The sequence below is a fragment of the Pezoporus occidentalis genome, unplaced genomic scaffold, assembly GCF_034315485.1.
Source record: "Pezoporus occidentalis ecotype Australia unplaced genomic scaffold, CSIRO_AGI_Poc_V1 ctg384, whole genome shotgun sequence".
Classification (NCBI taxonomy): Eukaryota; Metazoa; Chordata; class Aves; order Psittaciformes; family Psittacidae; genus Pezoporus; species Pezoporus occidentalis.
The window spans coordinates 14,058-41,493 of record NW_026915707.1 but is presented as its reverse complement, the minus strand read 5'-3'; the positions used below and the strand labels follow the sequence as shown (position 1 = coordinate 41,493).

Below are 27,436 nucleotides of genomic sequence, written 5' to 3'. Positions count from 1 at the left end.
CTGACACTGGGGAGTTGACTGACATGAACAGAAATTATTTCTGTCTCTTAAGATGGCAAGATCAGGCCACTATATTGTAATGTGAAAATAATAGTAGTGTGTTGTAACTGACAATCAGATGCTATTTTTATAAAAAGGCTTTTTTAGCTTGCTCCAATTCGTAATTTTCATACTCTTTTATCTCCCAAGTTACTGTAAGAAAAATCTGAATAAGTCCACCATCCTACTCATTTCAAACTTTAAAAAGAAACATTGCCATGGAAGCCAGTCCAGGCAATCCCCTGAAAATTACAGGTTTTCTTCTCATGTGTTTATGTGTATGGCTCATCATTCACTAAATGAAACTCTTGTATCTCTGAATCAGTATATTCTCTGAATGTAAGTTTGTATATAGTATGAAAGTTACCTTATTTGTACATAGGCTTTCGGAAATAATCCCTTCTGTCAAAGGTTCTACTTCACTGTATCTACAGAATGTTTCTCTGTGGTGTGTATACTTTCTCACCTTATGATACTGATACAGAACTCTCCATATAGATCACTATGTAATTGAGTTGTTTAAGTATGAGTAATAGTGATAAGAATAAATACTAATAAAAAGACTTAACAGGGTGTGATTTTGCTTGGCACCTTCTCTCTTACTTTTCTTGGACTTGCTATGGCTGTGAAAATAGTATTTTAACTACCTGCTCTGGCTTGAATGAGGATGTGTAGTGCTACTCTTCAGTGTAAACGCTCAAGCAGCACTAACTGCCTCTTGCCATGTCACTGTGCTATGTGCTGTGCATACACAGAGTGAGGAAAACACCTGTGTTCCAGTAATCTTAAAATTTAAACAGGGTTTTTCATCTGTAGCCCATTGTGAATCCACCAGACAACTTCCTGGAGCTGTATATGTCTGGAGACCTGTGGTCCTGTTTGTGCCAATTTCCCCTACCTTTCTTTACTGATACATTTGTTCACAGGTTGTTTTGAACACCGTTCTTTAGTTTGGCACCTTCCCATTTAATCTTCAGGCTGCACAGTCTGTCATCCTTGCCAGCTATAACGTGTTTGGCTTTTTCTTAGTCTGGCATTGGATGAGTGATTCTTTTAAACAAAATAATGATCTTCAATAAATAACAGCAAAACAAGATTAGTAATGTTAAAATTTTCCACTAATCACCTGAACTTTCCATCTTCACAAGTTATAAAAGGTTGCAATAGACATTACTGTTTCTTCCATAGTAGCCCCAGAAAGTCATCCTCCACAGTGAATCATGACATTTTTTATGAGGCATTTTGCTGACCCTAAAGGTGTGACCTCAGGACAGTTTTTCCATAACAGAGCTTTAACAATGGGGGAAAAAAAACAACACAAAACCCCACAACCCACAAACAAAAAAAAAAACCCTCCAAAACCAAAAAACTTTACAAATAGATTAAGAGTTGACAATGGTGATTGTCTTGAGACGTTCATGTCTGCAAAATGGGACAAGCGACAAGGTCAGGCACATGCTACAAAAACCAAAGTTGGTGTATGCTTGTCGTGGGTTCAGCAGCAGCAGTCATTTTTCTCCTTCTTAGTAACTGGTGCAGTGCTGTGTTTTGACTTTTGGCCTGGGAACAGAGCTGATCACAATGATGTTTTGGTCTGACCTAGGAGTTTCTGAGCCTCATGCTCTGCAAGGGAGGAGGGGAAGCCAGGAGGAAGCAGAGACAGGACACCTGACCCAAACTGACCAAAGAAGTATTCCATACCACAGCACATCATGCCCAGGAGGTAACTGAGAGTTACCCGGAAGGGCTAGGACAGCAGGGTTGGACTAGGTATCGGTCGGTCTTGATCAGGCTGGGGGAGCGAGTTGTCAGTCGCCTGGTGATGAGGTGTTTTATTCTCTTCCCTTGTTATTTCCTTTATCATTATTATTATTGGTGGTAGCAGTAGTAATTTGTGTTATACCTTAGTTACTAAACTGTTCTTATCTCAACCTGTGGGAGTTGCATTCTTTTCGATTCTCCTCTCCATCCCTCGGGGAGTAGGGGGAGGGAAAGAAGAGGGGGGGGCGAGTGAGTGAACGAGCTGCCTGACTGGTTTTAAACCACGACAATGCTACAAGTCACAGAGTCACATCTGGGATGCCTTAAAATTTAGACTGGAGGTGGAGAGTTTGAAGTAAAGACTGTGTTAAGCTTTATATCAGAAGTGAATTCGCACACACATACACATACAGACACACAGAGGTGTTGACAGCTGTGCTCTGTTGGTTTGTGTTGTCTTACCCTGCTGCTTGGCAATGGTTGATCCCTGCCTCTACTGCAGCCACTATTGAATAGAGGGTTTAAAATCCTTCATTACCACAGCAGGCCTTGGTGTAATGTGACTGGTGTGAACAAGAGAAGGAGAAAATATATTAAATACCCTCTGCACTCCTGCCTGGAGCAGTAATGGCACATTTCCTTGCCACGTATTTCCCCTTCCACAAGCAAGTACTTCACTGCCTTATCTGTAGGGCTTGAAAAAACAAATGAAAAAAAACAAACCAACGTTCATTTACTATTACTTTTTCTTTTACAAGTAATTATATTTGGGGTGCTTATCAACAATTAGAAAAGAGATGCTATGAGATACTGCTAGACAAAACTAGCTCCATAGAGCTTGACTTATTATCTTACAACATGCAAGAAAAACTTTTTTGGATATTTGAAACACCTCCTTCCAGGCTAACATGCTGTATTAGTCAGCATTTGAACATCTGTCAAAAGTGTTAGTAAATCCATTTTTTTGATATATTTTATACCTTACATTAAAAAAAAAATAAATAAAATAAAATCCTAAAAACTATTTTACTTCCCACTCAGAACAATGATTTTCAGCAAAGCCTATACCAGAAACTGACTGAAAAGCAGAAATTGATAGAATCATAGAATAGTTAGGGTTGGAAAGGACCTTAAGATCGTCTAGTTCCAACCCCCCTGACAACTCACGCTAAGCCATGTCACCCAAGACTCTGTCCAACCTGGCCTTGAGCACTGCCAGGGATGGAGCATTCACAACTTCCCTGAGCAACCCATTCCAGTGCCCCACCACCCTCACAGTAAATAAATTTCTTCCTTATATCCAATCTAAACTTTCCCTATTTAGGTTTTAACCCATTACCCCTTGTCCTATCACTACAGTCCCTAATGAACAGTCCCTCTCCAGCATTTTTATAGCCCCCTTCAGATACTGGAAGGCTGCTATGAGGTCTCCATGCAGCCTTCTCCTCTCCAGGCTGAACAGCCCCAACTTCCTCAGCCTGTCTTCATACGGGAGGTGCTCCAGCCCCCTGATCATCCTCGTGGCCCTTCTCTGGACTTGTTCCAACAGTTCCATGTCCTTTTTATGTTGAGGACACCAGAACTGCACACAATACTCCAGGTGAGGTCTCACAAGAGCAGAGTTAGAGGGGCAGGATCACCTCCTTCGACCTGCTGGTCACGCTCCTTTTGATGCAGCCCAGGATAGACTGGCTTTCTGGGCTGCAAGCACACACTGAAGCTGGCTCATGTTCACTTTCTCAACAACCAACACCCCCAAGTCCTTCTCCACAGGGCTGCTCTGAATCTCTTCTCTGCCCAACCTGTAGCTGCGCCTGGGATTGCTCCAACCCAGGTGTAGGACCTTGCACTTGTCATGGTTAAACTTCATGAGGTTGGCATCAGCCCACCTCACAAGTGTGTCAAGGTCCCTCTGGATGGCATTCCTTCCCTCCAGGGTATCAACCGAACCACACAGCTTGGTGTCATCGGCAAACTTGCTGAGGGCGCACTCAATCCCACTGTCCATGTCAGTGACAAGGATGTTGAACACGATCAGTCTCAACACCGATCCCCGAGGGACACCACTCGTTACTGGTCTCCAGCCGGACATTGAGCCATTGACCACAACTCTTTGTGTGCACCCATCCAGCCAGTTCTTTATCCACTGAATGATCCACCCATCAAATTGATGTCTCTGCAACTTAGAGACAAGGATGTCGTGTGGGACAGTGTCAAACGCTTTACACAAGTCCAGGTAGATGACATCAACTGCTCTACCCCGTCCATCAGTTCTGTAGCCTCATCACAGAAGGCCACCAAATTGGTCAGGCAGGATTTCCCCTTAGTGAAGCCATGCTGGCTGTCACCAAGCACCTTGTTGATTTTCATGTGCCTTAGCATGCTTTCAATGAGAATTCCTTAGGGTTCATTATTGCTAATGAACAATTTTTCATAAAAAACGTATTTCCTGGACAGCCTCTCCCCAACAACACCTATCCTGCTAAAAACCTTTTTAAAACCTGCCAAGGTTTTGTGTCCTCAGAAGGACAAGACCAAGAATGGTAGAGCTAAACCTGCCCTGTCCTCAGCCCCATTCATGCTGCTTTGGGCCCCTACACACTGCTGTCCTCTCTGCTCCCAACACTCCCCAGCATCCAAGATAAATACTGTCACAAGGGGTACCCCAGCAAGTGGAGACAGGCAACTGTCAGAGAATGAAGGGCTCAGGCCTTTTTTCACACCTCATAAGACTTGGGCAGTGGGAAGGAGCCCTATCTAGAAGTAAATCCACAGCCCTGGCTAAATGGGAATGAATCTGTCTTGGCATAAGTCAGGTTCTGTCTCTGAAGTTTTATTTATATGGAAAAGAGCAGTGTAAGGGACTGATATCAAATCAATTCTCCTTCAGTATTCAGGTGAGGTCAGTTTGCCCCAGCTGACAGCACAATGGGCACTGTTTCTGTTATCAGGTGCTGTTTTTGTTATCACTTGGCAGCCAAAAAGAACAGCAATGAGGGTCTGCTCTGTAGGCACCACCAGGCATCATGAAGGAAGCAAAGAGCAACTGGTGCAACAGGGCATCCTCAGTCATCTCACAGTGGGTTTGTGCCAAAGACTGGATGCCAAAGGAAAGGTAACACTACATACATGCACCCACTGCTGCACCTGCCCTGATAAGCTCTACCGCTCCGGCCTTACAGAAGGCAAATAGAAACAATGCATTGGTATGCATACATTGGCATGTATGTATGCCAATATATTGGCATACATGCTTTGCCACCTGCTCCAGCTTATCTTGTACGGCTGAAGTCATAGACCCCAGTGCAGAAGAACTTGTAAGCAGACACTTCTGGAAATGAGCAAACCTGCCAGCCACTGGCTCTGCCACAAACTGCATTAGGGAGAGGTGGACACAGTGATCTATCTCCCAGAGAGGTACTAGTCATGCAGGGGAGGTAAGTGGACTGCAACACAAACAGGTTGTGTCCTTGGTGCACAGTACACTGGTTATTATCTGGATTAATAGCCTATTATTGTTACTGAAGCTCTCATTTTCTTGGAATTACATCAGTGCCAAAGTGCCCAGCAGCAGGCGTGTTTGCAGGCAATTGTCCTTGCTGACAACAAAGAGATAATAATAAAACCTCTAATGCAAGAGAGAGCAATATGCAGCCAATGCAGGTACAGTAAGCAGGGTAGTACATTTCCTCCTGTCCTTGTTCCAAATACATATTTCTGTTAGTGTTCCTGCAGCTGTTCTCCTCCACAGTCAAAATCCCTAATGGCCTTCCTTGAGGCATATAAAGAAAGAAAACATGCTGGAGTTTCACAGCAACTGACAACTTGTTTCAATACACTGCCAGAATATAACTTATGCTGCAATTTTCAGGTGTTCAGGGTTTATGCATTGCTTCCATGTATTAACTTCATCAGACTGCTGTAGACCTAAGTGTCTTCCTGGTGTAACTGTCTTGTGTACCTGTTTTTTCCAACCTGTGAGTAGTAGCACAGTTTGCTCCTGACGTTACAGCTCCTCAGATTCTGCTTCTGACCTCCAGCCTGTGAAATGGTTAATCACACGTTTCGTTCTGCTGAAGCTCATCCTACAGAGAGGCTCATCTTTACCAGTTCTGAGTATTTGCTTTAGGGCAAAACCCTCTTCTCTCATAAGGTGTTTGCTCTGTCTGAACGATGACAAGAAGAGATACAGAAACCTATGGGAGAGAAAAACCTAGTTCACTTGTATTAGCTGGTCCCATTAACATCTTTCTGCCCTTATACCCTACTAACTGGGACTTGGCAGCTAACACAGGATGAAAATCAGAAATAAACACATGTTTTCCATGTGCATTATTAGGCTGAGATAATTTTTATATCTTAAAAATCAAATTATACTGGAAACCATGATTTCCATTTTTATGTGCAACATATGCTAAACTACAGAGCTCCCACTGCTAAAATAGATTTAAGGTAGGTGATATCTCTCAACCATAGCATTCCTTCTACCGATTTCTCTTTCATTTGATACCACATACAGCGATGCATTTCAGCTTTCTATTCACAGCAGCATGGCTGAGAACCCAGGGGAATGATGATCTCCCATTCCAGAGACACCTACCCAAAGCAATCCATTGCGCATATCCATAATTGCCAGTCTTCTTGGATGACTGTGTCTGAAGGAAGCCATTTCTGCCCTGAAAAAAACTATGTTCAGACCTTGAGGCTGAAAAACGACTATGAGTTCCCCTAACTGAGGGACATTATCTGGGTGAAGAGCAATACTAAGAATCATAGGATTCACAGAAGGGGTGGGAAATGCCCTTTGAGAAGCTCTGAAGAATAATCTATTTATTTTACCTTCATTGCAGAGCAATCTACTTATTTTACCTTCAGTGCCTTTGTCTGGAGAACAATGGAGAAGGCAGAAAACCTCAATGAGGGGGTTCTCTAAAGCCCTCAGATCAAAGCCACAGACAGCACTGCTCCACCACTTGAGTGACTGGCTTGGTTTAACCTCAGCCGGCAACTAAGCCCCACCTCCCCCCAACCACCTTCTCATTGCCGTCAGTAGGATGTGGGAGAGAATCGAAAGAGTAAAAGCGAGAAAGCCTGTGGATTGAGATACAGGCAGTTTAATGGGACAGAAAATGAAGAAAATAGTAACAATGATAACAGAATTAGAATATACACAGCAAGTGATGAACAATGCAATTGCTCACCATTTGCCCAACCAGTTCCTGACCAGTGGCCCCCAGCCATCTTTCCCCATAGTATACGTAGCATGGCATCATCCCTTTGGCCAGTTTGTGTCAGCTGTCCTGACTGTGTCTCCTCCCAGTATCTTGAGCCCTCAAGTCCACTTGCCGTCAGAGCATGAAAAGCTGAGAAGTACTTGACTTAAGTTGAAACACTACTTAGAAACAACTGAAGATGTCAGTGTGTTATCAACATCATTCTCAGACTAAATCCAAAACACAGCACTGTACCAGGTACTAGGAAGAAAAATGACTATCCCAGCTGAAACCACAGTAGCGATAATTATCTTGTACGTACAGACAGAAAAGATCAGGGGAGCGAATACAAAAGATGCATGATGGGATAGGAAAGTGAGAAGGGGACATTTCCATTTCTGCATGACACAGTCACTTGCCTTGTTTCCATGAGGTCTGTATTTCCTGATCTCCTTTAACTGGTCTGCCTTACTCCTACTGGAGTCTATATTCTCTTCAATTTTGTAGCGCCTCTTGAGTTAATGGTCAAGCTAGTTTCTTTCACAATCTAAACAGCCTCTACAGGCCTGGTCTTGCCCCCAGTGGTAGCAAAATCTCCATTGGCTTCATGATCAAACATTTAGTAGCTGCACAAAGACTGAGTCTAAAGGCTGACTGTGTGTCTTAGTTGTTGGACTGCTGCTTTCAGAGGTTGTATCAAGAGAAATGAGTAATGAGTGGTGTCCCTCAGGGATTGGTGTTGGGACCGGTCTTGTTTAACATCTTCGTCACTGACATGGACAGTGGGATTGAGTGTGCCCTCAGCAAGTTTGCCAATGACACCAAGCTGTGTGGTCCGGTTGATACCCTGGAGGGAAGGAATGCCATCCAGAGGGACCTTGAAATGCTTGTAAGGTGGGCTGATGCCAACCTCATGAGGTTTAACCATGACAAGTGCAAGGTCCTACACCTGGGTCGGAGCAATCCCAGGCACAGCTACAGGTTGGGCAGAGAGGAGAGATTCAGAGCAGCCCTGTGGAGAAGGACTTGGGGGTGCTGGTCGATGAGAAAATGAACATGAGCCGGCTTCAGTGTGCGCTTGCAGCCCAGAAAGCCAACTGTATCCTGGGCTGCATCAAAAGGAGCGTGACCTGTGATACTGTGATACCAGCAGGTCGAAGGAGGTGATCCTGCCCCTCTACTCTGCTCTTGTGAGACCTCACCTGGAGTATTGTGTGCAGTTCTGCTGTCCTCAACATAAAAAGGACATGGAACTGTTGGAACAAGTCCAGAGAAGGGCCACGAGGATGATCAGGGGGCTGGAGCACCTCCCGTATGAAGACAGGCTGAGGAAGTTGGGGCTGTTCAGCCTGGAGAGGAGAAGGCTGCGTGGAGACCTCATAGCAGCCTTCCAGTATCTGAAGGGGGCCTATAGGGATGCTGGAGAGGGACTCTTCATTAGGGACTGTAGTAACAGGACAAGGGGTAACGTGTTAAAACTTAAACAGGGGAAGTTTAGATTGGATATAAGAAGGAAATTCTTTCCTGTTAGGGTGGTGAGGCACTGGAATGGGTTGCCCAGGGAGGCTGTGAATGCTCCATCCCTGGCAGTGTTCAAGACCAGGTTGGACGAGGCCTTGGGTGATATGATTTAGCGTAGGGTGTCCCTGCCCACGGCAGGGGGGTTGGAACTAGATGATCTTAAGGTCCTTTCCAATCCTAACGATTCTATGATTCTAAATTCTATGAAATGAAAGCAAGATAAATCCATTAGTAAAGACAAAAGATTAAAAACACACACAGATGAGTTCAATTTGTGCAGTACTTCTGCATGAACCAAAGGGCTGTGGAGACAGTATATCGAGTTAGAATTCATTATAAAAAAAAGATAAAATGCATCCTGTGGAATGGTAATTGCCGATTACACCTTGCTCAGTCTTGCAAGGTGCAATGAAGAAACATCCTGCAAGTATGAAGTCTACTAGAGTTGAAATAATAGGAATCAATAAAAAACACATTACCCAAATATCTCAGTTGTCACTGTTTCCTTTAAAATTCTGCCATTATTTCCTCAGGAAAATACAGGAGGATGCCTGCCCCTACGCCATTTCTAGTTGTGACTTTTTCATCCCCTACACCATTTCTAGTTGTGACTTTTTCATGTATTTTACTCATTGGCTAGTTTCATTCAGATTTGAGAGAAAGGTGGAGATCTCAAAGGGAATTCAGTTCCCATGAGCTTCATGGAAGCAGACACCTTAGTGTGGAGGAAATAGTTGCTATGAAGTGCTTCTGCTTAAAAAGAGGTGAAATACCTTCTGCACTATTAGACGTAGAGAAGTCATGGGAGGGAGAACCAAAGACTTTATAAATACCTTAATGGCATGAACTCTCTCAATTTGCGTATAAGGCAGAGAAATATAGTAAGTCCAGTTCATCGGCTGATGAAGCTCTATGATTCCTTTGCTTTCAGTGGCTGGCTGGCTGTTATAATAACAAAAGTCTCTGCTGTACCAGCAGTCCTGCAAGTAGTGTGCAGGGTTAGGAACAGTGAGGAGCATTGGAGAGTATGAGTCTGAAGACACAGATTGCCTGCTCCAAACTCCTGCATGGAGTCCTGAGGCAGCCAATGCCCTGCAGCAAGGGGGGGAAGGAATGCTAGTTATCCCAGGTGATCTTTCCCCAGAAGGGCTAACAGTTTGGCAGTGCTGAATATAACATCAGTTTCCTGAGAGAAAGAAGTGTAAGAACTTCTGAAAGACAGAAAAACTGAACCTGCATATCATGCTTGTCATGGTTTAAGTCCAGCCAGCAACCAAGAATCACACAGCCGCTCGCTCACTGCCCCTTTCCTCCCCCAGCTCCCCAAGGGATGGAGAGGAGAATCAAAAGAATGTAACTCCCATGGGATGAGATAAGAACAGTCCAGTAACTAAGGTATAACACAAAGCACTACTGCTACCACCAATAATAATAATGATAAAGGAAATAACAAGGGAAGAGGATACAACACCTCACCACCCACTGATTAATACCCAGCCTGAGCCGAGCAGCGATCACACCCTTCCTGGTAACTGCCCCCAGTTTATATACTGGACATGATGTGCTGTGGTATGGAATACCTCTTTGGCTAGTTTGGGTCAGGTGTCCTGTCTCTGCTTCCTCCAAGGTTCCCCTCCTCCCTGGCAGAGCATGAGGCTCACAAAGTCCTTGGTCAGAGTAAACATCACTGAGCAGCAACTAAAAACATCGGTGTTATCAGCATTGTTCTCAGGCTGAGAGTCAAAACCACAGCACTGCAGCAGCTACTAAGAAGGAGAAAAATGGCTGCTACTGCTGAAACCAGGACAATGCTGCAATGGAGTGGGGTAACTCTTGGGCCATTCCTCTATGTACACATGTCTTTGAGATTTATCCTGGCTGAATATGTGTGTGGTTAGACACCATGAAAGGCTAACATTTATCAGAGACCTTTATTTACTTAACATGACAAACTTCCTCATCTGAGTGGATAGAGCAACTTCTTGTATTTTAGAAAGTATTTTCACACTGTTTATTAAAAAGGCAACAGCAATTAGATTAAGAAGAAATTTACACCTGAGTTTTCCTGTTGAGGATATCTGAAATGAAAGTGGGAAAGGTTACTTTTGAAGGACTAATACTAGTGTACGATGACATTTTTGTAAAGTATTCTTATTTAAAGGGTTGCCTAGGATTAACTCCTAACCTTCTGATTGAAGTACAGCAAAGCATGTTTTAAGGGAGAAAACTGATGAATTCTCTCTCCTTAGTGATTAACTTCAACAGAAATATGTGGTGATCTGCCAGTACCCTTGGTTTTCTTATGGACAGTCCTGGGTTCAGCAGCACCAGGCATTTTTCTCCTTCTTAGTAGCTGCTGCAGTGCTGTGGTTTTGACTTTCAGCCTGAGAACAACGCTGATAACACTGATGTTTTCAGTTGTTGCTCAGTATTGTAGAGAGCTGCTTGGGTCGGGCTGGGTATTGGCCAGCAGGTGGTGAGTGGTTGTATTCTCTTCCCTTGTTATTACCATTATCATTATCATTATCGGTGGTAGCAGCAGTGGTTTTGTGTTATACCTTAGTTACTGGATTGTTCTTATCTCAACCCGTGGGAGCTATGTTCTTTCGATTTTCCTCCCCATCCCTCCGGGAGCAGGGGGAGGAAGAAGGAGGGGAGTCAGCGAGCAAGTGGCTGCATGGTTCTGAGTTAATGGCTGGGCTTAAACCACAACAGTTCCTTGTGGCGCCCAACGTGGGGTACGTAGGGTTGAGATAACAACAGATCTGACCAGAGTGTGTCTAATCGTATTTGTGATAAGCATTCATTGTTTTGGATTAATAGTCACTTGTCACAATGCTGATTTATTGGCTCTCAGAGTTGTTGCTCTTCATCTCAGAGTTTCAGCATGTCGTACCTTACTTACAGCCGGTATTTGACGCGTTAGTGTTTATCGGCTAGGGGCCTTGGGCTAAGGTTCTTGTTTTGCTGTACTTTACAGTAATGACTTGTAATACAACAGACTCATTAATCATGAAACTGGTCTGGCTTGTGTTCCCAATGTGGTCACCATCCCTATACTTTGGGAGGTATATAATGGAAGTGTTTAGCAATTACACACCTTTTTCCCCTTCTTGGGTGGTCAGCCTGTGAAGGAGACATTGCCTTACCTTTCCAGCCCCCCCACCAGACCATTTACAGCATCATTTGAGAGTTCTGAAGGTTTTGAATGGCCTTTGGGTACCCTTGAGACTTGCCTGCTGATTGTGATGGGGATCAGCATGTTGGCACATATACAGAGTATGTTTTATGCATGACCATTTTGTCTGATCTCGAAAATTAAGCAGTGTCAGGTTTGGGTCTTGCCTAGGGTTAGACGACGATATAGGAGGACCAAGAGATTTTCCCCAAGGCTGGACAGTCATGAGTGGTAGGGGGTGTGCAAGAGTATGGGCAAGTATCTAGGCCAGTGGGCCCCTTCAGTGCTTTGGAAATTCACCACTGAACAAGTTTAATATCCAGAAAAACTAGTAAAATACTTACATGAGTTGTGTTGTCATCCTGGTCATACCAGAGAGGGAGAAATCATGGCAATGTGCTGGGGCTTGGCCTATGCTTACAGAGCCCTGTTCAACACTATCCAGCACTTTCAAATGGAGAAAAATGTGCTCTACACTGCAGCCATAGAGAATGGTCCTCCCTGGAGCCTCTGATAGCAAGCTCCAGGGGAAACTCGAGGTCAACCCCTCGGCTTTTGCAGTTTTTGATACAGAGGATCTGAGGCCAGCTATACCCCAACTGAAAAAGAGATACTGGCAGCCTATGAAGGGGTTCGAGCTGCTCCAGAAGTGATTGGCACTGAAGCACAGCTCCTCCTTGTACCCTGGATGCCCGTGCTGGGCTGGATGTTCAAAGGCAGGGTCCCCTCTACACATCATGCAACCGATGCTACATGGAGTAAGCGGGCTGCACTAATTATACAACGAGCTTGAATAGGAAACTCCAGTCATCCAGGCATTCTAGAAGTCACCATGGACTGGCCAGAGGGCAAAGATTTTGGAATGTCACCAAAGGAGGAGGTGGTGCGTGCTGAAGAGGCCCCACCATATCATAAACTGTCAGAAAGTGAAAAGCAGTATGCCTTGTTTACTGATGGCTCTTGCCGTATTGTGGGAGAGCATCGGAGATGGAAGGCAGCTGTATGGAGTCCTGGACGACAAGTTGCAGAAACTGCTGATGGAGAGGGTGAATCAAGTCAGTTTGCCGAGGTGAAAGCCATCCAGCTGGCCCTGGACATTGCTGAACGAGAAAAGTGGCCAGTACTTTACCTCTATACTGACTCATGGATGGTGGCAAATGCCCTGTGGGGGTGGTTGCAGCAATGGAAGCAGAGCAACTGGCAACCCAAAGGTAAACCCATCTGGGCTGCTGCACTGTGGAAAGATATTGCTGCCTGGGTGCAGAACCTGGTGGTGAAGGTACATCATGTAGATGCTCACGTACCCAAGAGTCGGGCCACTGAGGAACACCAGAACAACCAACAAGTGGATAAAGCGGCTAAGATTGAAGTGGCTCAGATGGACTTAGATTGGCAACATAAAGGTGAATTATTTTTGGCCCGGTGGGCCCATGACACTTCAGGCCATCAGGGCAGAGATGCAACATATAGATGGGCCCGTGATCGAGGGGTGGACTTAACAATGGACACTATTGCCCAGGTTATTCATGAGTGTGAAACACATGCTGCAATTATGCCAGCGGTTATTTATGCCAGAGGTTAAAGCCTCTTTGGTATGCAGGACGATGGTTGAAGTATAAATATGGGGAAGCCTGGCAGATTGACTATATCACACTCCCAACAACCTGCCAAGGCAAGCACCATGTGCTTACCATGGTGAAAGCAACACTGGATCGCTGGAAACATATGCTGTGCCCCATGCCACTGCCCGGGACAGTATTCTGGGCCTTGAGAAACAAATCTTCTGTGGCAGCTGAGGCACGGACTCCAGTTGGAATGCAACAGAATCATTGAGCAAAGTTATGGGCTTTTTATAGACCCCTGCCTAGTGGTTAGAAATTGTTAGTATCTCTGTGGTGCACATAAAGAGTTTCCTGGGAAGATAGTCTGGGTTACTCCTGCTTAAGGTAAAGGCAAACCCACCCTTGGGATTGCTTTTGCTCAGGAACACGAATATACTTGGTGGGTAATGCGGGAAGATGGGAAGTCCGATGCGTACCTCAAGCGGATTTGATTTTAGGAGAAAACAGCCAATGAACTCAATTGGATGCTATTGCCTGCTATGTAGCACTTTTATAGCACCCCAACTAGATGTCTTCAGGTTGCCAGCAACTAGCCCTAACTTAGAATCATAGAATAGAATCATAGAATAATTAAGGTTGGAAAGGACCTTAAAATCATCTAGTTCCAACCCCCCTGCCATGGGCAGGGACACCTTACGCTAAATCATATCACCCAAGGCCTCGTCCAACCTGGTCTTGAACACTGCCAGGGATGGGGCATTCACAACCTCCCTGGGCAACCCATTCCAGTGCCTCACCACCCTAACAGGAAAGAATTTCCTCCTTATATCCAATCTAAACTTTCCCTGTTTAGGTTTTAATGCAGTACCCCTTGTCCTATAACTACAGTCTCTAATGAAGAGTCCCTCTCCAGCATCCCTATAGGCCCCCTTCAGATACTGGAAGGCTGCTATGAGGTCTCCACGCAGCCTTCTCTTCTCCAGGCTGAACAGCCCCAACTTCCTCAGCCTGTCTTCACACAGGAGGTGCTCCAGCCCCCTGATCATCCTCGTGGCCCTCCTCTGGACTTGTTCCAACACTTCCGTGTCCTTTTTATGTTGAGGACCAAAACTGCACACAATACTCCAGGTGAGGTATCACAAGAGCAGAGTAGAGGGGCAGGATCACCTCCTTCGACCTGCTGGTCACGCTCCTTTTGATGCAGCCCAGGATACGGTTGGCTTTCTGGGCTGCAAGCGCACACTGAAGCCAGCTCATGTTCATTTTCTCATCAACCAACACCCCCAAGTCCTTCTCTGCAGGGCTGCTCTGAAACTCTTCTCTGCCCAACCTGTAGCTGTGCCTGGGATTGCTCTGACCCAGGTGTAGGACCTTGCACTTGGCTTGGTTAAACTTCATGAGGTTGGCATCAGCCCACCTCTCAAGTGTGTCAAGGTCCCTGTGGATGGCATTCCTTCCCTCCAGTGTATCAACTGAACCACACAGCTTGGTGTCATCGGCAAACTTGCTGAGGGCGCACTCAATCCCATTGTCCATGTCAGCGACAAAGATGTTGAACAAGACCGGTCCCAACACCGATCCCTGAGGGACACCACTCGTTACAGGTCTCCAGCCGGACATTGAGCCATTGACCACAACTCTTTGTGTGCGGCCATCCAGCCAGTTCTTTATCCACCGAGTGGTCCATCCATCAAATTGATGTCTCTCCAATTTAGAGACAAGGATGTCGTGTGGGACAGTGTCAAACGCTTTGCACAAGTCCAGGTAGATGACATCAACTGCTCTACCCCTGTCCATCAGTTCTGTAGCCCCATCATAGAAGGCCACCAAAGTGGTCAGGCAGGATTTCCCTTTGGTGGAGCCATGCTGGCTGTCACCAAGCACCTTGTTGATTTTCATGTGCCTTAGCATGCCTTCCAGGAGAATCTGCTCCAAGACTTTGCCAGGCACAGAGGTGAGACTGACTGGTCTGTAATTCCCCGGGTCATCCATTTTCCCCTTCTTGAAAACGGGGGTTATATTTCCCTTTTTCCAGTCTTTGGGAACTTCACCTGACTGCCATGATTTCTCAAATATGATGGCCAGTGGCTTCGCAACTTCATTTGCCAGCTCCTTCAGGACCCACGGGTGGATCTCATCAGGACCCATGGACTTGTGCACATTCAGATTTCTAAGATGGTCTCGAACCAGTTCCTCTCCTACAGTGGGCACAAGGTCTTCATTCTCACAGTCCCTGCGTCTGTCTTCCAAGACTTGGGTGGTGCAGTCAGAGCCTTTGCCAGTGAAGACTGAGGCAAAGAAGTCATTCAGAACCTCAGCCTTCTCCAAATCCCATGTAGCCAGTTCTCCCGAGAGCTTCCTGAGGGGGCCTACATTCTCCCTAGTCTGTTTTTTATTTGCTATGTACCTGTAGAATCCCTTCCTGTTATCTTTAATACCTCTAGCCAAGTTTAATTCTAACTGGGCCTTAGCTTTCCTAACCTGGTCCCTAGCTTCCCAGACAACATGCCTGTACTCTTCCCATGCCACCTGTCCTTGCTTCCATCTTTTATAAGCCTCTTTTTTCATTTGAATTTTCCTCAGCAGCTCCTTATCCATCCAAGGAGGTCTCCTGGCCCTCCTGATGCATTTCTTTCTGGTTGGGATGCAACACTCCTGAGCTTGTAGCAGGTGATCCTTGAATATCAACCAAGAGTCTTGGGCCCCCCTGCCCCCTAGGGCTGTATCCCATGGAACCTTCTGAAGCAGGATCCTGAAGAGGCCAACGTCTGCTCTTTTGAAGTTCAGGGCAGTGAGCTTGCTGCACGCTCTTCTCACTGTCCTGAGGATCTCAAATTCGAGCATCTCATGATCGCTGCATCCAAGGCTGCCCTGGAGCGTCACATTTCCAACCAGCCCTTCCCTGTTGGTGAGCACGAGGTCAAGCATGCCACCTCTCCTTGTTGGCTCCTCTATTACTTGCAGAAGGAAGTTGTCTTCTACATGATCGAGGAACCTCTTGGATTGCTTGTGCCAGGCTGTACCATCCTTCCAACAGATGTCAGGGTGGTTGAAGTCACCCATGAGACTTCCTTCCCACCATCATTCCAACAAAGAATGAAGTTTGATGAAACCAGACGAGTTCTGTGGTACCATCAGCAGGCAACAGTCCAACACTGCACACAGCCTCTCCTGCTCTGAAAGACTGTTACAAGAGATGGAGCCCGACATCATGGACCGGATTAATTCAGAAGCTTTATAGGGAATCGTCCATGCACTAAGGAACGATCTCTCTCTCTCCTTGTGCGTGTGTGGATGTATATATATATGAGACAAGAGTGATGGTGTATTGGAAAACGTGTGATCTGAGCATGATGTCAATGGTATGGAATAAGGGATGGATACTGTCCTGGGTTCAGCAGCAGCAGTCATTTTTTCTCCTTCTTAGTAGCTGCTGCAGTTCTGTGGTTTTGACTTTCAGCCTGGGAACAGCACTGGTAACACCGATATTTTTAGTTGCTGTTCAGTAATGGTTACTCTGACCAAGGACTTTCTGAGTCTCATGCTCTGGCAGGGAGGAGGGGAAGCTGGGAGGAAGCAGAGACAGGACACCTGACCCAAACTAGCCAAAGAGCTATTCCATACCACAGCACATCACTTCCAGTATATAAACTGGGGGCAGTTACCTGGAAGGGTTGGATCGCTGCTCAGGTCAGGCTGGGTATCTGTGGGTGGGTGGCGAGCAGTTGTATTCTCTTCCCTTGTTATTTCCCTTATCATTATTGTTATTGGTGGTAGCAGCAGTGGTTTGTGTTATACCTTAGTTACTGGATTGTTCTTATCTCAACCCATGGGCGTTACGTTCTTTTGATTCTCCTCCCCATCCCTCTGGGAGCAGGGGAGGAAGGCGGGCGTGTGAGTGAGTGGCTGCATGGTTCTGGTTTGCTGGCTGGGCTTAAAGCATGACATGGACTTCCATTAGCAAAAGAATTAAACTCAAAAGATATTTATTAAAGCCTGAGGCCCCACTCCAGTGCTGACAGAATGCAAGAGAATCCTTGCAGCAGGTCTTCCCCCTAGCATCCGCTGAGCAATGGTCTGATGAGCTTGCATCATAAATCTGCACCCATAAAGCCTAACACCTCTTGTAGTAAGAAATGAGTTACCTCACAGACATACTTTGTGCCATCAACCGGACTGATTTTGACAACCTTTTGGCTAAGGAAAAGGGCTTCTTCAAGTACATCAGGGAAAAAGCAGGGAAAATGTGGACCTGCTGCTGAATGGAGCAGGGGCCCTGGCAACAGAGGATGCAGAGAAGGCAGAGATACTGAATGCCTTCTTTGCTTCAGTCTTCATTGCCAAGACCAGCCCTCAAGAATCATTATCCGAAGAGACCAGGGAAACATCTGGAGGTGTCTTTCCCATATTTGAAGAGGATTGGTTTAAAAAACATTTAGTCAAACTTGACATCCACATGTCCAAGGGCCCTGACGGTGTGTACCTACAAGTGCTGAGGGACCTGGCAGACACCATTCCCAGGCCACCTTCAATCATCTTTTAAGGGTCATGTCAATCAGGAGAGGTGCCTGAGGACTAGAAGATAGCTAATGTCACCCCTGTCTTTAAAAAGGGCAAGAAAGAGAACCCAGGGAACTACAGGCTACTCAGCCTCACCTCCATACCTGGAAAATGATGGAGTAGCTCATCCTGGAACCAACCTGTAAGCACATGAAGGACAAGAAGATGACCAGGAGTAGTCAGCATGGATTCACTAAAGGAAAATCATGCTTAACCAACCTGGTTGCCTTCTGTGATGGGAAAACCAGCTGGATAGATGAGGGGGAAGCTGGGGATGTTGTCTACCTGGACTTAAGCAAGGCTTTCAATACTGTCTCCCATGACATCCTCACAGAGGAGCTCAGGAAGTACAGGCTGGATGAGTGGAAGGTGAGGTGACTTGAGAACTGACTGAATGGCAGGTGTCAGGGGTTGTGATCAGTGGCACAGGGTCTGGCTGGAGACCTGTAACTAGTGGTGTACTCCAGGGGCCAATACTGGGTCCAGTGTTGTGTAACTTACACCCATCAATGACTTGGCTGAGGGACCCCAGGGAGCTGTGTTGTCATTCAGAAAGATCTAGACAGGCGTGAGAGCGGCAGGTGGGAAACTTTTGAAATACAACAAAGGCAAGTGCAGGGTCCTGCACCTGGGAGGAACAACCCCATGCACCAGTACATGTGAGGGGTCAACCTGCTGGAAAGCAGCTCTGTGGAGAAGAACCTAGGGGTCCTGGTGGACAACACATTGTCCATGAGCCAGCAGCAATGTGCCCTTGTGGCCAAGCAGGTCAATGGTATCCTGGGCTGCATCAGGAAGAGCACTGCCAGCAGGTCAAGGGAGGAGATCCTGTGAGGGTGGCAGAGCACTGGAACAGGTTGCTCAGAGGGGTTGCGGAGTCTCCTTCCCTGGAGATATTCAAGAGCTGTCCAGACACAAATCTGAGTTATGTGCTCTAGGTGACCTTGCTTGAGTAGGAAGGTTGGACTAGATGACCTCTGGTGCTCCCCTCCAGCTTCAATCATTCCATGATTCTGTGACAACAGTGGCAACATTCCAAAGGTAGCTCAAATAAACATACTGTTTCCTAACTTGCCCATCAGAGCCTAACTGAATTTTCAGATTCTTCCCCATGATTCTTATAATTGTAAATTTAATGTCATGGGCCCATCCTGGCAGTGGAGAAAAGGTAAGAATACCAGTAACACTTAAAATCAGACATCCTCAACCCTCTAAGGTAAAAATTATCACCATCTAAAAGAATAAAATAGTCTCAGTGGTGCTCAAGAAATTATTGCTATACCCAGCTAGCCTCACAAACTGTATCTTAGTAGTTCACCACTTCTTTTCCTAGAAGTAATCCCATTGAAATCTTTCTTAAGTATCCCATTCAGCCAGTTAGAGATAATCATACCACTTGGTCAATTTATGGTTTTCAGGAAACACTACTGTCAAATATTACTGTCCAGGATCAAAAAAATACAGCTGAGTAATTTGCATGTTGTACCAACCAGACCACAGAACAAAAATCATTGTGAACTTCTGCTTCATTTAAAAAGCCTGCTTGAGAGAGGCATAAAGAAAATAGATTCTTTTTCTACATCTTATTTGGTGCTGATAAGGCAAATATGAAGACAACAAAGACTCAAACGACAGAAGATTTGAATGATTTGGATGGAACTGAAATGTCTGTCAGACTGCACCATTCCCCATTCTTCCTACTCTCTGAAGAACAGTAGCGTAAAGATGACAGTCTTATGGTTGATGAAAAATCTAGCACAGGTAACTCACAGATGGTGCTAAAGAAGAAACAGAAGTACCATAATGAGCTCCTGGCTTCTTGGATTTAACCATCCACTGATCATCTGACATTTAGTCAGGAACTGAAACCATTACAGCCCCCACAGCCTGTCTTTATCACGTGCGAGGTCAAGTTCCCAGGTTTGTTCACTCTCTTCAGTGACATGGGAGTGACCCCTGTAAGATCACAACCTGAGAGAGCGAACCTCTTTCCCTGGTGAGGTGGAGGGGTACAGTTCTCACTAAGAGTTTTGGAAGGGGAGATGGAGTGGCTGGGCTGTTTATAAAGTGCTCAAACCCAACAGCAGGTAACAGCTATCAGTCCCATCCTTTCCGTCCCATACAGCTAATCTAAAACAAACAGCTCCCTTCACTTCCTCTGTGGTCTATAAGATGAAGTGTTGAAAGGAACACTTTTGAATGTCTGCATCCTATATACCATAGCATGGTCCCTATCACAGGCCTTCCTAGCTGAGTCATAAAAGGCACCAAGAAGTACACCTGTATTTAACAGAAGTGTAACATCTTCCAGTTCTACAAAACAAAAACCCCAAACCTCCACTATGAGTATCTCTGTTACATGATACAATTACCAGTTTCATCTTCCCTAACAGCTAGCATGCATTTTGGTACTCAGATACTGTGGTGTGCACGGAAAGCAGTGTCTCATCCATTTTTCTGAATGTTTTGAACTTACAAGACTTTCCTGCTTTTAAAGCAAGGTCCAGGTCTGTACAACTTTTTAAGATGCACATTTATACATAAATAATGCCTTACATACCCACATTTACCTCAAACAGTTTTCTGGTTTTTGAGTTGGCTTTTTCTAGAACTAATATTTGTGGTCAGAGAAAGGAGGAACAATGGAAACAGAGCAAAACATGAGATCACTGCAAAATATTTCGATGGTTTTTCCCATCAGGATGTCCATTCTTTCCTGACACTGTGGTTACTGCTAGGTACAGTTTAAGGGCCAATCACATATTTGATTATGCCATTCTACATAAAAAAAAAGAAATAAAAGGATGGTTCCTCACAGAGAAAGCCTGTTGTGAGCGATCATGGAGTACCTGAACTGGCATTCAGCTGCAAACCTGCTTCAGTGTTTTCAAAGCTGTTTCCAAAGCTGTGTCCCTCCCCATGGTAATTAGCCCTGTCCCTCAGTGAAAATACATAGTGCTGTTCATCACAGTTTGGGAAGTGACACAAAATGAACATGGAGCATGAAGTAAGAACTGAGCATTTGTTAAACAGACAGCAGACATAGCTTCCCCTTTGCTGTGTGCCTCACACTGTGCTTTGAGGGACTAGTATGTGTCATTAACCCTCTCCCTTGTGCCTGTGGAGAAAACACGTGCCACTTAGCCAGTCTGCTCCTCATGATCTCAGATATGCAAAGACTTCCTATAGTGGAAACATGGTGCAAGATCTTTTATTTATCTTTAAACCTTTTATAAACCTTTATCTTTACACATTTTTGCCAAACTCACTAGGACTTTTACGATAATGTCCTGTCAGACTGTGTTAGAAATTTTATCAGTATCAAAATCTAACAGTGTAACTGCTTGTTCCACAGCCACAGGGAAATACTGTATCACAGAAGAAAACTAAATGAGGAAGACATCACTTGCCCCTGAGAAACTCCTCAGTATATACTGGGAGTTTACAAACTTTTTTCATGGTTCCTGAGTTTGTGGGCATAAAAGTCGCCTCTTTGAAACTTCAGTCTTTCTCAGTTTGCAGTGTTTTACCAACAGTCAGGTGTTATGCGATTCCAAACTGCCTCTCTTGATGAAGTTTCTGTCTCAGAAGTTTGGAGAAAAAGGCGAGTCTGTGTAAAGTAATTCCTTCATCTCTGGAACAGAAACCTGTCAAACTTCTTCCATGTGTAACTGGCTCCTGATGCTGCAGCTGGTATGAGCCTCAATCAAAGCCCACCCAGAACTTGATCACTGCTTTGCTTTCTTTCCTGGATATGTTCTCTGTTATTTTAACAAGAAGGTTCTTGAGACAGCTTGTCGCAGAGGCTTGGCTTCTCTTCCTAACCATCTGTCTTGCACAGCTTGTAGGAAATTATGTCTAAGCCTCTTCCTCTGTCATATCTGGTCAAAAGAAACCAGAAGCTCTGAAGTTATCAGAAAAAATTCAGTGCTATGATGACATTCTCCTGGTTTCCATGGGAAACCATGTCAATAATCTCCAGATACAGCAGGCTGAGTAACAGGATGATATATGAGCCAATTCACCAGCTGTTTTTGACATCTTACCAACTGCAAGAGATTAACTCTGGGTGAGTAATATTCTTGAATTATAGCTATGCTTTCACACAACAGTTATTTCAAACCAGATCACACTGGCTTATGGGGATCTGCAAACGTCTCAGAAAAGGTCTTTTACGTGGGGTGAGACGAAATGTGGTAGGTAAAAGGGAAGCAGGAGCAGAGAGGGAGATGCAAAGCTACTATGTAGCCTAAGTAAGGAGCACACTGTTGGGTAACAAACACTGAAGATACACACTTTGTTCTCCAAGTACTTACTCTGACACAGATTTCTGGATTTGTGGAAACACAGGCCACTCATTCTTAGTGATTCCTTGACACTTATTGACTCATGGGCTTGCAGTTTTCCAAGTATTTATTTTACCTACAAAAAATCAGTTTGGTCCCTATTTCATTTATTAATGGTCTTCAACAGTCTCCCTCCTCCTTTAAAAGCCAGAACTCCTGAGTGAGGAAGGCTATCCTTCCTATACTTCAAGGCATTAGGCAGCTGCATTCTTTTCCACAAATACAACGTATGAAAAGGCAAACAATATTTGTTTCAAATGCAATTTAATGTTGCAAAGTATTACATGCTTTCCACAAACATTCAGTATACAGACTTCAACAGAGATGAAGAAAAACAAAAACCCCAACATCACTCCTTACATGCTACTTATTGAATTTTAGTGACTGTGAACTGGGCAAGTGTTTGCCATCACAGAGAGCTAAATACCCTTTCTTGAATAACCTGAAGTTTAACCTTCAAGGAATGATGGGTTTCACACACCAATATACAGAATCTACATTATACTCAACACAATATTGCATCCCACTATTTAAACTAAAATACTAATTGAACCTAAAGACTACAAACCCACACACTTCCTGCCAGCAAGGGAAGAAAGCATTTTGAGGCTTTAAAATCTGAGGGTGCATATAAATAATTTTATCTCCAACATAATGCACTTACTTGCGCATGTTTATTCCTGTGTATGATCAGGGCAGTGCACAAACCCCCTGTATGCCAATCACATACTTCTTTGGGTACTAATGTTATCATGAAAGTTCACTCTGTAAAGCTGTGAATCTGACAAAAACTGCCCTTTTCTTACCTTTTTGAAACAAGTGTAGCCTTTGTCATAACATATAAGTTAATATTAATTTAATATAAAGTGCAGTAGCTACACCTAGAAGTTGTGGGCTGTTATTACAGTAGAATACTCCCAACTAATTCTATAGTGGAGATCACATAGTGATCTTTGTTTGAAGAGTACAAAGGCCAGAGGTTAGTTAATAAAAATACAGGAGATGATTCTTGGCCTGTACCTACATTTGCTCACCTCTGCAATAGCTGAATGCTCTCTGATAGGTCTTTCAATTACAAAATTACTTCTTTGTGAGCAGTCAGACTCTGTAGAGCATAAGACAGCAGTTGACAGCAGGTTGATTAGAGCTCTTCGAGTCAAAGGTTGCTTTCAAAAAAATACTGAGTAGGAAGGCTCCAGTAATTCTGCATTACATCTGCAGTTACTAAGTTCCCAAGCAATACTGAAAATAACTTATTTACCATAATATAATAATTTAGAAAACACTATTGAAAAATCTTACTCAAAGTAGGACCATGTCAGGCAACAACACCATTAGCTGGGTTCCAGCCAGCAAGCCTATGTGTTTAAGGATCTAATCATATGAATTTTAATACCTGAGAAGCGTATTTCATATTTAGGGAAAGAGGAAGGAAAAGGAAAAAGCAGCAGTGTTTCAAAGACTAACAAACATTACCATATGAATTTTCACAAACAAGTTTCATATAAAAATTACATGACTGTGTCAAAAAGATCATGTTTCTCTCAGATGAATCTACTAGCAAGTGATACAAATTTTGCACTGTTCCACTGGACAGATTTTGCTGGATTTATGATCTGTCAGTCAACCTGACAGTAGGCTACTTACCAGCTTTGAAGTTCTCAAGAAGACAGTCACATCTCCCACTAATAAAACTTTGCTTTAAGCATAACAGCATACACCTTAGCTCTTGTTTTCTAAGCACAGATTTGAACATAAAAGTTATCGTAAACGTTTTACAATGCTTGAAAGTTAATTCACCCCAAAATTCTTGTTAAAAGTCACCTTCCTAAAGATAACACTGTATAGAGTTACATTTTCACATTACTAGAAAGAAAGTACAACATGAGACAAAGGAAAGCACAGAGGAAATGGTATTTCCTGGTCTAATATGAAAAAAAGTATTTGGAAAAATATCCAAAGCCTTAACCTACTTACAGTTCAGATGTTAGGTGGAATGTAAGCAGACCCTTTTTTTCCAAGACTGCAGCTACTAGCATCTACAACTGCTAATATTTGAAAAATATGCCTACACTTTGCACCATTTTTTAAACAGAACTAGCATAAATTGCTGCAAAAAACCACAGCCATTCCTGAATCTCAACCCAAAATATAACCTGTTTTCTAAGAATGCAAGATTCAATGTTGCATTTCATTGTTCACTCAAATCTAAGTCTTCAGCTTGGTTCTTAAGCAGTCATCTACTTTTTTTTCTAAAAATGTGTCAGTATAGCTAGCGGAGCACTGGACTATCGTTCACGTCACTTTGCAACGCCTTGGTGAGAAGTTAACTCTCAAATTGGATGTACAGGTAGGCACCTATGAGTTTTTGTAGTTTAATCACACGGTCAATCCATGCTGACCTGAGCTGTCACTGAAGTTAATGTTCAGCCTTCTGTGTGAACTTCAATACCAAATTCAAGACCAAATGTCTCTGTAGAGGTAGAAAGGGATTTCTGTGACATTTCTGTAAGAGGGAAATATGCAGCATACAAATGTCTAAAGGTCAGTCTACAGAAAAATTCAAAACCTTTCAAAACCTTTGAACTCCTATTTAATTTTAGTGACAATCTTCTGTCAGCTATTCTTGCATTTACACTGCCTAACTGCACTGATTCAGTTGCCCAGTTGCAAACACTTTGCACTTGTCTCCTGTTGTACTTGGGGAAGTAACCACATACTCTGTGATCCAATGTGATGCACAGCCAAACTCACTGTATATATGCCAGGCTGGGAGGAGCACGTGCTTTGAGCACACTCTTGTGGCGATGTGCACCCACATCAAAATTATAGTTGAGAAGAACACAGGATAGCATGCAGGCATCTTGGACTGGCTTATGTCGCAAACAAGGCCTTTAGCCACAAGTTACAAATGGAGCGAATTAAGCACCAGAGGAGACCTACTGCAGAAACATCATTCCTTGAGCCTGGTATTTGGAAAGAGCTTTTATCAAGAAAAATGCTCCATTGAAAATACAGTGCAAAACAGAGCCAACCAGAGAAGGCAGTGGTTACTTTAGTGTTTGAGGGCCTCCACCTTCCTGCTTCCTCTCTCCTCTCCAGAGAGGAAAGAACACACTTGCTTCCTCTTTCTATGACACCTGAAGTGCTGCATATCTTAGGAAGAAGATAAAATACAACCCTATTCAATTATCATCATTTAAATACTGTCTGTGCTGGAATATAAGTTGCATCTCCATTCTCATTCCGTGGCTAACTTCATGTGACCTTCACAGGTGCTTTCTTGTGTGCACAGAGGAGGGTGACGTAGGGAACCCCAATGAATGCCCATCTTTCACTGGGCCAGAACTTTATGACAGGGCCCTGCTCGGGGATCTCAGAGGCAGCATCGAAGTAAGCAAAGCAGACACAGCCCAGGTACGCCGCAAGACAAATCAAAATGTGCCTAAGAATAGACACCCACCCCCGCCCCCCCCCCAGAAAAAAGGAAAAATAAGTAACATGACTTCAGTAAAGCAGTCAAACATCTCACCAAGCTTTATAATCAGTCTATCCATCTTCTTCCCCTGACTACCCCCCCGAGGGTTGCTGGCTGCCTTTTGCATACAGGCAAAGAATACAGAAAATAAAGAAAACAACAAAACCATAGCTTATCCTTGGTCTAAACTGGCTGCAGCTTTTTTGCCTCTCTGCACACGACAGATCTGAGTAGAAATGCTGAGATATGGTATCTTGAATAAGAGAGCAGAACTTGCCAAGTGGTAAAAGAGAAAAAGCACCAAAGTCCCTCACTGCTCCCCCACTTCACCTCAGTTGTTAACAGTGGAAGTTTAAGCTTCCAGTTGAGCAGTGCTGCAGAATTTTTCAGTAACCAGTAGAGCAAGGAATTCAGTTAGAATTAATGAACTTAGTGTCTGAAGAATCTGATCGAGCCAGGGAGACTCCTAAATCTACCACCTTGGATAGCATGAGACTTGCTCTGACGTATAATCTTAACAGTAATCCTATGAAGCCTTAACCAGAAATAGCCACCAGACTGCACAGAAGGGTAATGTGCCCTTGTGGCTAAGAAGGCCAGTGGTATTCTGAGGTCCATGAGGAAAAGCACTGCCAGCAGGTTGCGGGATGCGATCCTCCCACACTACTCTGCGCTCATGAGGCTGCATCCACAGTACTGTGTCCAGGTCCGGACTCCTCAGCACAAGACAAGGAGTCACTGGAGAGAGTCCAGTGGAGGGCTACAGTGACGATTAGAGGACTGGAACATCTCTGATGAGGAAAGGCTGAGAGGGCTGTGCCTGTTCAGCCTACAGAAGACAACTGAGAGGGGATCTACCAATGCACACAAATATCTTCAGGGCCAGTGTCTAGAGGATGGGGCCAGACACTTTGCAGTGGTGCTCAGCAACAGGATGAGGGGCAACGCGCATAAACTGGAACACAGGAGCTTCTATCTGAATATGATAAAGAACTTCTTTACTTTGAGGGTGGCAGAGCACTAGGACAGATTGCCCAAAAGATGTGGAGTCTCTTTCTTGGGAAATATTCAAAACCTGCCTGTACACAATCCTGTGCAACCTGCTCTAGGTGAACCTCCTTTAGCAGGGGGATGATCTCCAGAGGTCTCTTCCAACCCCAACCATGTTGTGATTTTGTAACGTGGTGACAATATATTATATTCTAATCAAACTCTGGACTTTATACACAACACTTACCACACACAGTGCAAATAAGGAAAATTAAATGAGGACCAGGTTTCACAAAATGCTTTGTCACTGATCCAGCAGAAAAGTGCTAGCGTCCACCAAAGGCCTGAAAAGAGGCCCAGTTTGTACACACGTAGGTTTTCACATCTAAGGAGGAAAACACAAAGAAGTTGTTATGAAACAATGTAAAATTTGCTTTGTAATGTCAGCTTGATGATTTTTGGCCATACATATTTTAGGGTAGGATTCATAATGCCATCTTTAATATGGCTCCACAATAAATGTCTTTAATAGAGACACTTTACTTACAGTAAATATGGCTCTGATGCAAGGCAGTGGCAAGGTGACAAACCAAACCTTCCAATCAGTAGATGTGTTTTGGGTATTCTACTAAAGACCAATCTGCAAATGGTGGGCAAACATCAAAGCATTCCCATACGCATGGAGGGGCATCTAGGACCTAGCAACTAGTGACTGGTAGTTACACATGCTGTCTGCGAACAATCAGCCACACAGGAAGTGCTCAGATTTGTTGGTATTTGTCGTGGTT

General features: G+C 44.3%; 1 long non-coding RNA gene across 1 annotated transcript in view; it reads right to left on the bottom strand.

The window, feature by feature from the left end:
• The window catches only part of LOC134170601 (uncharacterized), a 32,751-nt gene extending 5,626 nt beyond the window's left edge, over positions 1–27,125 (bottom strand). The window contains exons 1-2 of the long non-coding RNA XR_009967324.1: positions 26,896–27,125; positions 2,206–2,305 (exon numbers count right to left, since the gene is read on the bottom strand). This is a non-coding gene — a long non-coding RNA (uncharacterized LOC134170601). The remainder of the gene's footprint in view (positions 1–2,205; positions 2,306–26,895) is intronic.
• Between the last annotated feature and the right edge of the window lie 311 nt (positions 27,126–27,436).